The sequence below is a fragment of the Anneissia japonica genome, unplaced genomic scaffold (genome assembly GCF_011630105.1).
Source record: "Anneissia japonica isolate Jap-2015-1 unplaced genomic scaffold, ASM1163010v1 scaffold1881_len754168_cov175, whole genome shotgun sequence".
NCBI classification, from domain to species: Eukaryota; Metazoa; Echinodermata; class Crinoidea; order Comatulida; family Comatulidae; genus Anneissia; species Anneissia japonica.
In genome coordinates this window covers 599,167-611,488 of record NW_022757845.1, presented here as the reverse complement: position 1 = coordinate 611,488, position 12,322 = coordinate 599,167, and the positions used below count along the sequence as shown (strand labels likewise).

The following is a 12,322-nucleotide window of genomic DNA, read 5'->3' as shown; positions in this document are numbered from 1 at the left end:
GCACAAAAGTGTAGATATATAGATCTTCCACCAACAGCTATCTATATCTGAATTACATTACAAATGTAAAAATTGGATATAGCACTTTGTGACTGACATTAGTTCAGAGGTTTCCCTACCTTGAGGCCAGGATTTCAGTCCTTAGCTGTGCATTTTACTTGTGTCTTGAACAAGTCACATTATCTGCATTGCTTTAGTTTTCCCAGCGAATTTGCTGGGAGTAACCTGCAGTGGACCAGTGTCCCACCCAGGGGGAGCATCACAATCTTATCTGCTTCACGCTACATGAAGTTGGGGATAACCTCCAGCCCATGACCTCCATGGCTCGGCAAGAATATACTGTACTTACTCAGTGAAATTTTTTCACAAGCTTTCGTTAGTAATGATGCCATTCTTGAATACATGTCATATTACATGCTTTCCTTCTGATACTTAGTTTAGCCTGGGCATAGCTGCATTGGATTTATTATTATTATTATTATTATTTATTATTTATTATTATGTTCCATAAAATGATGATGCAAGGCATTTGAAATAGATGAGCCCTCCAACAACCCAAATTTATATCGGACGAATGGGAGTATTTAAAAAAAAAAAAAAAAATTTTATGTTCTATTAGTTAAAGTAACCCTTGATTGGATTCTTGTATATTTACGTCTAGTTTTTTTTTTAGTTCGTAAAATATTGATGGACAATGAGCAGTAGACAGATCAGTGGATTGATAAATTTTTGTTTTTAGTCAAAGTAAACACATGCTGCCTTTTTTTTTTTTGTTGAGTCTAGTTTTTCTCTTGTTTGTATAATTTTGATGAACTACAGTATGAGCAGTAGATAGATTTGTGGATCCATTAGTCAAAGTAAACTCATATTACCTTTTTGCATGTTATCAAAGGGTTATTTAATTGTTTAAAAGCAATTGAACATGCGGCTGTCATAAATAATTGATGGGATCGAACCATTTTGTGTCAAGGACTTTGCCCACAAAATTTACAAAAACTTGCATCCTTCTGTAATGTTGTCCTTATAAGTGTTTATTAGCATCCATCAACTAATGTACAAATAATTTCAGATGATATATTGACTCATTCCAAGGTTTTTTTCAGTAATGAATTTGTTTTATTCATTATATAAAAAAATAATCCAAGTGGTTGATGGGATTTCAACCCGGTACTCTCAGATTTGAAAGCGTGCACTCGTATAGTATTAGTTTTTTTTTATTTCACCAGTTTAAACATATTGTATACAGTGTTCATATTTACTAGGCGTTTAAATAAACAATTAATTTTATGTTAGCAGTCAACAATCATTGACATGCCCCTTCACTCTTCAAAGACCCCAAACACTACCCCTTTTTCCATAATATTTGAACATACATATATTATGAAGCTTTAGATTTTGTAAGACTGGGGTTGTTATAAAATCAGTTAGATTTATCTGCATATAACATATTAAAACCTTAAATTCTTGTTATGATTTTTCAAACGGCAAATTTGAAGGTGTCATATATCATGGCGGTAATAAGACTACCTACGTATGGGTTTTTATAACAGATATTGTGCCCTTTCTTGCCAATCTCATTATGGATTTCCTCAATTAAATTATCTTTATTATTAATTTCATTTATTGTTGTTCTACTTAGCACTGACAATCTTGCCATTTTCTATTTGCGTGACATTCTTTGTAAGCATAATTCGCTCATCTGTAATCATTTCATTGTGAATTGTATTAGTTGTTATTAGAACACCTATGCAGGGGCAGGCATGACATACAGGCAAAGCATATGAAATGATATCATATAGAGTAATATGGTTTATTATTCGGTAGTTTTCTTCAGTTTTCCGAGGCCAGACTAAACGCTGACGGTTGTCGGCTGACTGGTAACGGATGGTTTTTAAAGATGATCCGTTTAGACCGCATCGTCTAGCGTTCACAGGAAGGGAAGATGGATTCGTAGTACGACACAATCACTGCCTGGCCTAAGGTCACATCAGGCAGATGCTTTAGTGTCATTAACTCGGTATTATTCTACTCACTCAAATATTTTATATGTATCATTAGCTGTTAAATTCCCCTTCTCCAGCGTATCTAGCGTATCACTTCGCCATTTTTACAATAAATTAAAAAAATTTCAGTGGATATGATTTTTATGTGTTAACTCGCTTATCTATTCTGAAACTGTTTGAAAAATTCTGGATCTGCCCCTTCGACATGTATACGTACGTTAATGCTTGTTTTGTGCGACCTTCGCAACAATATCCAAGAGATGGGGCTTAGTGGAAAGGCATACTTGTTTGGTTTATCACGCTCTTGGTCTAGATACAAATCTACGAGGAAGGCAAATACACTGCGACTTTTTTTTAGCTATGTTGAATCCTACATTTATGTTGAAAAATAATAAACTTCAGCAATATAAAAAGTAGTGAAATGATGAACATTATTATTATTTATTATTATTATTATTATTATTATTTATTATTATTATTATTGCTATAATAATAATAATTATTATTCTTACTACTGCTACTATAGTTATTTATTTTTCAAGTATTATTAATAAGGTACTATCATTCTTAATAGTGTTATAATTATTATTAATATAACAATCATTGTTATTATTAATATCAATATTTTAAATACTGTAAATATGCTATTACTATACTGTCACTTCTATGTTGTTACCATTATTTCTTGGTGTTCCTTTTATATGATTGGTTGATATTGTTTGTCAATAAAAACAGTAACCAGGATTGGGGACAAAATAAAATGCTCAGTTTCTTACTGTTGAAAATGATAAGTAACATAATTGTTGCTCTGTCATTGTGATACATATTATGCTTCACATGATACAACTTTTTTTTACCAAGCTTGTTGAAGCCTTTTGTTAATAAAACAGAATACCTTGAGCGGAACTACTATGCGCGCCACTTTAGCTGTGACTTGTGTCGTTAGGCCAGCAGTATCGCCATGAGTCTCAGCAATTCAGCTTCATTCGTAGCCTGGCGCACACTTCGTTGGCCGATGAAATGTCTGATAATTCCTTGGAGGCGCAACTTGACAAGACACATTTGATGGATTGTATTTTTTTTAACAATTTGCTGAGAGTGCCTTTGACAATCAACAGATGGCGTCAGGTCAAAGTGCTTACACAGATTCATCCGCCAACAAAGTGTGTGACCATATATGGTCATGGTGTGATGTCATCACGACCTTATTCAGGCATGTCAAGTAAAATAGGCAAAGCAGATAATATAACTAGGTTACTGTCGGTGTCCAGAAGTATGGATCCACTAGAATATGTCCTCAGGGTCCAATTTAACTTGGGGATCCATATTTTGTATTGCACCGACAAATGCTTTTTTTTTTATTAGTAAAATAAATACTATTTTATTATTCTTAATTACTTTTATGAAAGACAGGCTTGTAATCTGGAATCTACAGGATGTATTTTTTAAGATTATTAATGGGCTTAAAAGTAACTGCAAAAATGTCCATGTTTATTTTTAATGCTGAATATTTGTGTATTTTCATGTTTTATGAAAAATAAATAGAAAAATAATATTGCAATGGTTGTGTGCCACAGTATTTTATGTTGAGGATTTTCAAGTGTGTGCGTTTGTGTGGTGTGTGCGTGTGTGTTTGTGTATCAAGTGTGCATGTGTATGTTGTCTTTTGCCCTAAAAACGGAGGTGGGATGCCTATCACCATGTAGGAAGAGAACATCAACCAAATTATTGTAAGAATAAGCATGCTACAGTCAAAAGTGAAAGTGTCATCTCCAAGACATTTTTTCTCATCATCATCCTCATCTTGATAATCATTATATAATTGTCTCCATTACCATCATCATCATCAGCATCCCATCATCATCATCATCATCAAATGTCTGAACAGAATAAGCAGCTCAGAAAAATGTTTAAAGGTGTCGGGGACTTCATCCAAGGGCACTTATCAATTCTTTGCCTCTCGACCCCACTACAGTGGTTGCGCCAGTGGCGGGGGAGTGGGGGGCAGGGGTAATTCCCTCTTCCCTTTGGACCCCCTTGTCTTCCACCTCCATGATGAGGCTGTTGGATCAAAAATAAAGAAAAAAAAATCGCCTATCCAAATAACAATATTTTGATTGCCAATCCCTGAAGCTTTGTCTACACTACCAAATTTTATGTGACAGAAAATGTGATGTGCCCATATATGGGCATGACGCCATATCACATATCGAATTGTATCAAAAAAAGTTGAACGTGTTCAATATTGGACCATACAAGCCATAAAAACTCTCCTCGTTGAACCCTGCTAGGGGCTAGTATATTGCGGAATCCATACCAAGGCTCTAGTTGCTCCCTTGGTTCAGAACACCGTTGGACATGTCTGACCCGTTGCCGGCAAAATTCCAGACCCAACGCTGCCATATTAGTCTTTGTAGGGTATATATTGCAGGTTTCTTTTGCACAGTATGTAATATTATTGGCATTATGTAATATTGTTGGCTAAAAAGAAAATGAATGAGTGTCAAATACATAGTTAAAAGCGAGAAACTAATAAATCAATAAAATCGTAGTCATAATTATTATCACAAGACAAAACAGCAAACTTTCTTTGATGGTACTGTAGGGTTTTTTCTTGCAGTATATAATATTGTTGACTGAAAAGAAAATGAATGAGTGTCGAAGCGAGAAACTAATAAACGATACATCTGATGGCCTCTGCGTATGTACGTCATCGCGTTATGAGTAGGCACTAACTTTAATTACCCTTTAGCATGGCTGCTCTCGTTTATTGAAACCTTTATGTTGTCAAGCTGATTTGTCATGGTGATTTCATTTTGATTGAAATTCAATATTTTGTTTGACTTGCATATTTAATAAGTTATTTCTTAGCTTCTTATTAAAAAAAATATATTTGCAGCAATTATAAAATAAGGCATTTTTCAACAGTACTGCAACTCAAGTCACCTAGTTATGGCACTGATAGAAAATTAAGTTTTGAACAAATTATCATTTTCGCAATAGACCTACATTTGTCTTATTCACATATGGTTTAAAATAAACCTACAAATTGTGATTTGTTCATTATTTTGAGTCGCACTACTACCTTCTGTGTACAGATATAGCATTTTCAACCTGGGTGCTTTTCTGGGCCCAGTAGCATTTATGTACAGAGCAGGAGGATATAGACAAAAATACCATGGAAATTTATCATAGGCCTAGACCCAAAATAAATAGATCTAAAGTCCAGAAGAAATTACTTTTCCATCAGGATATTTGGTTATATTGTCCCTGGACAACTCATACTTGTCAGATTACTGATAAATTATTGTGAAATTGAAGAAAAAGTGGCCCGGAAATCATCATTTTGCTAGTGTCCTTCATCTTTATTTTTTATTTTATTTGTTTTTAGCTTTGAAGCTCTTGAAACACTCGGCTGATTAATAGATCTTTTTTGTATGAGCGGCCGTTAGGGCCAATATACCCTACTCCCTCTGATACACTGCCCTCATCGGAGCTTTCGAGATTACAAGAACTTGTTTATTGTTTGGTCATTTTTGTCTATTGAATTTTTTAGCTGCGAATTTTTAGCTGTAAATTTTATGCAATTTAGCATATGCTGCTTATCAAATATTGAACAAAATTGAAAAATTTGAAATTCCACAGCAGTTATTATCCTGTACCTTTAATTTAAGCAACCATATTTGCACTCAAGACAAATTATTAGTTGCTACGGAAATTTTTGTATTTACTGTACTATGGTTATTTGAATGAAATGAATTTTACTAACTTGAGAAATCATCACTGAACTGAATAATCATCAGAAGCAGTGATGTCAACTTGAATACATCAGTATTTGTCAATGACGTCCATGCGTAACCAAAAGAAGATTGTAAATGGAACAGTAATAACAGATTCACAACGATAAGGCTGTGTCTATATTCTTTGCAAATGTAATATTAAACTGGCTCTTTAATTTGTATATTTTGTAAGTTAAATGCAATTAAATTGGTTTGTTGTTATTATATTTATATATTATAGTAAAATTTTCTTAAATGGGCAAAAACTGAATTTCTGTGTCGCATAGAAATTAATAACAATTAAGACCCCCATAATTTAGTAAACCTGCCATCTGCCAATAATGTTTAATAATGATTTTGAGTAAAATAAAATTTAATTTTTGGTCACAAAACAAAAATGGAAATTCTAGGAAGAAATAAAAGTTTTTAATTTTTTATCATGCTTGCTGCTGCCTTGAAATCTCCAAATATAAGATATGTATATTTCTTCATAATTATATAAATTTAAAGCATTTTACCATCCCATTACCCAATATTTATTTTTATTTTCTCCTGGTTGTTTTTGGCAAAACTATTATATAAATTAGAAAAAAAATTATATATTTATTGTTTGCAAAACAAGGTATAACAAAAATCTTGCCTTTGAGTTTACTTTGTTTAAATTGAATCAAGTATTGCCCTTTTTTGCAGGGGCAGATTTAGTGGGGGAGGGGGACTGTGGACTAACCCCCCCCCCCCATTTTAAGGTAAGTAAAAAAAAGGAAATATTTAAAAAAAAATAAATTAATTAAAAAAAACGCCCTAGGGTGGTGTTATCTTGATCTGGCCTCCCTTTCAGACCCCGTTTTGTGTCGTCATTCATTATAGTATTTATGTTTTGAGAAGCGACAAATGATTAAACAATACAAAACTCCAGATATCATAATATACCATAATTTTTAATATAATCTTAAAGGTGAAATTTTATTCCAATATTATAAATGAAAACAATTTGCATACTGTAATTATCGTATCATGTAAAAGTAAATAAAACATACCTTTACAAAATAAATTATAGTTGGAAAAAATGTACAAAAAACATTTAAATCAGTGCACTGCATAAAACAAATTAACATTTCTGTCCACTCTAGAAAGTTTTATGTAACATAATGCTCACTGATATTTGTCATATAAATCTATATGGTGTGGACAGATGTTAACATTGATTACAACAAACAATGGTAGAATGTGGTCCTATTATGCTATGAAAGGTACAAGAAGGAATATAGTGTGCATTATCACATTACAATGCAAATACCAATGCAAAGTTAAATAGCTATCTAAACTGTAGGTTGGCTGAGGAGGGGCTGCTTTGCTCAATAACGCAAGGGTACCACATGGCATTATGGTGTCACCAAGATAGTACAGTACAATTTAATCAGTGGCGGGTTTAAGGGGGAGGGGACTAGCTCTAAATTTTCAAAATTATTTTAAATTATTTAAAATTCAAGTCTGAGATAAGAAAGTATAATACATACTCCAAGTGTTGAAATGCACACCATCGTGTTAGGATACAATAAATGTCATCATCAGGAATGAGACTCATTTGAAGTCTGGAGGTGCCATTATCATAAATGTTTTTATCTCACCCCAACCATAATGGGGCTGAGGTGGTATAGTCCCTTTCTGGGCCCCCCTCTATTTTGAATTCCTTGGAACCGCCACTGATTTAACAATTAAATTTGTCTTAGATCTTTCTTGCACTGTTAAATAAGTGATTGAAACTGTACAGTTTATTGAAAACCTTACCATAGTAGCATCTTCAGCAATGCACTTTAAATCAAATAAAAATAAGTAAAACTCAAATTTTAAAAATTTATTAAAAAATAAAAGATAGAAATAGAAATATGAAGTTTATTCAAATCAAGGTGATTCTTACCAAACTAAGGCTGTGCCTCTTTGACATCAAAACTGCTGTATGCCCATATATAGTCTTGATGTGCCTATATATGGTAATGTTGCGACCATATTTAGGCACATTTGAAAGTCTGGACAGTGCTAAAGAATCTGCTTACTATTTACATATTCATGGACGGAATTCAATTCTTATCACCTTCTAAGACCAAAATATCATTTTTTAAATATATTTTCCTCATGTTCTGGAATGTAAACAAATTAGCTGTCAACTTTTTCACATACAATCATATCTACAGTAAGCACGCTGATTCTCAATAATTCAGTTGAAATATTACATGAACATTTTTGCTACCAATAAATTTTTTTATGCCTAGAAAGCAATTCAATATATCTTGTGTTTAACATATACCGAAAATAGTATACAGTAGTTTTGCAATACCATTTTGAGCAAATGCTTTCTATTTTATTTTGATAATAAATATTTTGTTTGAATATCTAATCCACCAGTATTTATTTTTAATGAATCAAGTTTTATGTTATTATGGTATCCTTGGATTAGAATAGAACAACTGCACCATAAGGTGCAAAACAAGCAAACAAAATGTGCTTAATAATTCTTTTCTAATTTGAATAGACGTACAATAGTCTACATTTTCTACCAAATTTATTAGCAATTAAAGTATAGAGTTCCTTACGATAATTACAGTGCCTTAATGGGTAGTGTACAACTGACAGGAAATTGCTTTTAATATCAGCAAGCTTTTATGATGGAACATTAACAACACTTAACTTACATTTTTATGAAAAGTATTCAAGACTTTCATTTGAATGGGTTCCATGGCAATATTCTGACAATGGAGCGAATTAATTACAGTTTGTTTAGTATTGGTTCACATTGGTTCAAATATCCATAAGTACACGCATCTCGATGGACCAACAAATTCATCACTACTACCATATATACTTGCGTACAAGTCGAGGCTTAAAATAGCAAATTACGATCAAAAAAGTGGTTGTCTTATATGCAAGACATACAAATTTTAGATTTATTTAATTATGTTCGTCTTATGCGCAGATCATCCATAACACACAAATTTACTAGTACAATGAACTACTACTTTTTACTAGGTACTTCTATAGCGCTTATTCCTTGCGGTTACTAAGTGCTAACTACCCTCCACTGTGATCAATACTTCCCTCAAGAACAGCCCACCCCAAACAAAACTAAATGTAAATAAGCATTTGATGAACATTTAAAATCTCATAAAATGAAGATTAGCCTCGCATGTGGCTCCATTTCTAGTCTGCTAGATTTGGTGTTAAGACCATGAAAAGCAGAAAAAAATGTAGGGATTCCAACATACAAAAAATACTCGACGGTTGCCTTATACGCGAGTATAATCTTTACAGTATATAAGTAGAAATATGACAATGTAACGTGATACAAGTTAACTTTTATAAACCAGTACTGTAAAGACATTACATACATTGGACTAACCAGAACAGAGTCGGGATTATGGGCTTGTCCCACAAAAACGCATTCTGTCCCACATACACATATGTACGTTTGAATCATTGAATTACAAGAACCAAATGAGATAAAAACCACATAAATCACTGAATAAATATTTTCATATGGCTTTAATAACAATGTTGTGATAATTACGGCAGTGTGCGTTTATATGCAACTTTGAAAATCCATTTATCATACGTCAAAGATATATCATCTAGGTTTGCAGGTTGTTTTTTGTATCTCCCTTTTATGTTTACGTAAGACTTTTGACTTGACGAGCACATTTAATTTCACAACACTTCTTTGTTCACGACAGTACAATCACGGATTTCAAAAGCAGTAATGATGAATGAAAAGTGTAGCCTATTAGTCTGCTATAGAACAATATATGAAAATTTAACATGTATTTGCTCTAGCGTTTGTCCACACAATGGCCTTCATCAAGACAAAGCACATGGGATAAATAACATCTATGTAATATACATCACAGATAAAGAGGAGAGGACAACAACAATGTATGCAAATTTGAGGACTCCCCACGAAATGCTTACGTCTCTGGATCTACTTATCCTAGGGAAGCCATTCAAAGACCAAATTAAATATTATAATGTAATCTAACCAAATATAACGAACTTAATTTTTTTTATTTTCTAACCATGAGACTCATTTTGTGGTGAGACCTCACAAATGTGTAATAAAACTTCTAGTCTTCAGAAATGAACAGCCCATAGAATTTTGTTTATTAGGGCTGTTTCGTTCTGCAGACTAAACGTTTTATACCACATTTGCTTACTTTGTTGTTGTAGTACCTCCCCTCTTTATCTCGGATGTATATTTAAATAAATGTTACTTATTCAATGTTACATATGAATAAAACTCAGCCTGCAATTAATTCACCCTAAAATATAAACATCCTTGGTGTTAATAAATCTTTGGTTGTGATAAAAAAATATAATATATTATTTTCTCACAAAAACACCTCCTCATCCCAACTATAATAAAGAAATTTAGTTATAGAGTGTCATGAATGATATATAATCACAACACTTCTTTGTTCACGACAGTACAATCACGGATTTCAAAAGCAGTAATGATGAATGAAAAGCATAGCCTATTAGTCTGCTATAGAACAATATATGAAAATTTAACGTGTATTTGCTCTAGCGTTTGTCCACACAATGGATTTCATCAAGACAAAGCACATGGGATAAATAACATCTATGTAATATACATCACAGATAAAGAGGAGAGGGCAACAACAATGTAAGCAAATTTGAGGACTCCCCACGAAATGCTAACGTCTCTGGATCTACTTATCCTAGGGAAGCCATTCAAAGACCAAATTAAATATTATAATGTAATCTAACCAAATATAACGAACTTAATTTTTTTTATTTTCTAACCATGAGACTCATTTTGTGGTGAGACCTCACAAATGTGTAATAAAACTTCTAGTCTTCAGAAATGAACAGCCCTTAGAATTTTGTTTATTAGGGCTGTTTCGTTCTGCAGACTAAACGTTTTATACCACATTTGCTTACTTTGTTGTTGTAGTACCTCCCCTCTTTATCTCAGATGTATATTTAAATAAATGTTACTTATTCAATGTTACATATAAATAAAACTCAGCCTGCAATTAATTCACCCTAAAATATAAACATCCTTGGTGTTAATAAATCTTTGGTTGTGATAAAAAATATAATATATTATTTTCTCACAAAAACACCTCCTCATCCCAACTAAATAAAGAAATTTAGTTATAGAGTGTCATGAATGATATATAATCACAACACTTCTTTGTTCACGACAGTACAATCACGGATTTCAAAAGCAGTAATGATGAATGAAAAGTGCAGCCTATTAGTCTGCTATAGAACAATATATGAAAATTTAACGTGTATTTGCTCTGGCGTTTGTCCACACAATGGACTTCATCAAGACAAAGCACATGGGATAAATAACATCTATGTAATATACATCACAGATAAAGAGGAGAGGACAACAACAATGTATGCAAATTTGAGGACTCCCCACGAAATGCTAACGTCTCTGGATCTACTTATCCTAGGGAAGCCATTCAAAGACCAAATTAAATATTATAATGTAATCTTACCAAATATAACAAACTTAATTTTTTTATTTTCTAACCATGAGACTCATTTTGTGGTGAGACCTCACTCACAAATGTGTAATAAAACTTCTAGTCTTCAGAAATGAACAGCCCTTAGAATTTTGTTTATTAGGGCTGTTTCGTTCTGCAGACTAAACGTTTTATACCACATTTGCTTACTTTGTTGTTGTAGTACTGTAGCTCCCCTCTTTGTCTCGGATGTATATTTAAATAAATGCCTGCAATTAATTCACCCTAAAATATAAACATCCTTGGTGAATAATAAATCTTTGGTTGTGATAAAAAATATAATATATTATTTTCTCACAAAAACACCTCCTCATCCCAACTATCATAAAGAAATTTAGTTATAGAGTGTCATGAACCATATAATCAGCTTTGATGATGGGTTACTCATAAGCTTAGTTTCACTAAAATTTCAGCTTTCAGTGATGCTGATTGGTCGGTCGAATCTGGAAGCTTCCCTGTTTGTGTCGGGGACTGCTTCGCAGTACAACGATTACACTTAAAAACGCTGTAGCGACAGTGTAGCAATGTTAAGAAAACCAGGCTATATTTAATGCTCTGTCAAGACTCAAATTCATGCCCATATATAGTCATGATGTGCCTATATATGGTGATGATGTGATGTCATCATGACCATATATGAGGCATGTTGTGGCAAAATGGCTAAGTTGTAGCAAAAATTCAAGTTATTGGTATTTTCAAATATCTGAGTATGTGATCTTTAAAATGAGGGGTCATTCATTCAAATTGGACATTTCAAACCTAAGTTATTGGAAAGTGAAAGTACAGTACTCTTAGAGTCAAGATAAACAGGATTTTGAGTAATTGCCTTTCAAAGTTATTTCTGCATACATTGTTTAATAGAACTATGAAAAATAACATTAAATAAACAATTTGTTAACCACTTCCAGAACTAATACTTTGGGACATCATTAATAAGACATTAAACTGTTGACCTATAGTGAAAAGCAAATTTGGATTTTTTAGCAATTTT

The 12,322-nt window shown here is 32.7% G+C and overlaps 1 long non-coding RNA gene across 1 annotated transcript; it reads right to left on the bottom strand.

Annotated features, from left to right (window-relative positions):
• Nucleotides 1-7,019: 7,019 nt before the first annotated feature.
• On the bottom strand, nt 7,020-11,718 carry LOC117124895. The gene is made up of 2 exons (XR_004448040.1): nt 11,638-11,718; nt 7,020-10,917 (listed from the first exon to the last, which is right to left on the bottom strand). It is a non-coding gene; the product is annotated as an uncharacterized LOC117124895 (long non-coding RNA).
• Between the last annotated feature and the right edge of the window lie 604 nt (nt 11,719-12,322).